This window comes from Phocoena sinus, chromosome 7 (assembly GCF_008692025.1).
Source record: "Phocoena sinus isolate mPhoSin1 chromosome 7, mPhoSin1.pri, whole genome shotgun sequence".
NCBI lineage: Eukaryota > Metazoa > Chordata > Mammalia > Artiodactyla > Phocoenidae > Phocoena > Phocoena sinus.
Genome location: NC_045769.1, coordinates 42,132,976 through 42,134,549, shown reverse-complemented (window position 1 = coordinate 42,134,549; position 1,574 = coordinate 42,132,976).

Below are 1,574 nucleotides of genomic sequence, written 5' to 3'. Positions count from 1 at the left end.
CCTTACTGTCCGTTATTCTTTCAGAAGTAGACGCACGGCCCATGCTTGGCAATATTACACTAAAGGGATCAATTGGAGGAAAGACTTATGCTTTCTTTTGTGCATCAAGGAATTCTATAGCCCTTGTTGATATGCACAGCCATCTCATAATCATGAAGGGCACCAAAAACGAAGAAGTTAACATATAGAAGACAGAAAGGAGAAGCAGGTTCTTTGAGCAAATAGCAAAGCAGCTGAATTAGCCACCCTGAAGCCTAACTTCATACAGTAACAATCAAATAAAATGCTTTAAACCTACGATGTTCAAGTCCAAAAGCACATGCAGTGGCCACCAGAGCCTCTTTATATTAATGCCAAGTTTTTACATCAAATGTAAGGAGGGGTGTAGAGAATGCTCAAGATCTTAGCTCTCCTGATTTTCATCCATTTGAGAATTGCAATGACTAAAGCAGATAGATATTTAAACATCATCTTTGTTAATAAGTCTAATATTTGGGAATGTATGTCATTTATAACGATGGCAGGTGGACTTCATAATACTAACTCCAGGATTAGGCAGTGCAGGACCTGGACAGGCCTTTCTCCACAAGAGCAAGTCCTCTTTTTGTATGTAGAATGGGTCCCCTTGTGGGCATCTCTCCCAACAGAAGAAGGAGAGAGGAAGGGCCCTGAGTATATATGCTAAGTTTCTCCTTTTCAAATTTTCCAGTCAGGCAAGTGAGTGAGGAGAAAAGCCAGAAGTGCTAATATAATGAGATATCTTTTCACACAGAAGAAAATATCAGGATATAAACATACCTCCTCCCCAGTAGATATGTATTTGGAATCATCAAATAAATTCAGTTGAAATGGATGACATGGTAAGAATAAGAATGAGTGGAGGGAAGAGAAAAGAAAGGCCAGTAATAGGTCTGTGAGGAATACTCACATTTAAGATGCTGGTGGAGACAGATATTTTGCAAAGGGAATTGAGAAGTGACAAATGTTTAGATAGACCCTATAGAAAATAAATATAGGTAAGGTAAATTTTATGAAGAAACACTTAGCTAAGTCAACTGCTAAAATGGGTAGGGGTCAAAAGCATAGAAGTGCCTATATGAAAGCTGGCAGTGATGAAGCCATTACAAGTTTCATGGAAGCAACCTGTAATGGTGAATGGCGAATGAAAGAAAATAGACTGTGAAAAGAAATTATTGTGTGGCTTAGTGTTAAGCGACAAGGGTGTTTTTTTTTTTTTGCTGTACGCGGGCCTCTCACTGTTGGGGCCTCTCCCGTTGCAGAGCACAGGCTCTGGACGCGGAGACTCAGCGGCCATGGCTCACAGGCCCAGCCACTCCGCGGCATGTGGGATCTTCCCGGACCGGGGCACGAACCCATGTCCCCTACATCGGCAGGCGGACTCTGAACCACTGCACCACCAGGGAAGCCCAGGGCTGTTTTTTAAGACAAGAAAAATATGAGCAATCTTATAAGCAGCAAGGAGAGAGTAGATAGGTATGGGGACAGTGAAGATATGGAAGAATAGAGACACAGGCTATGTCCATTGCAAAGATAGGAGGACAACAGTTTTGAGT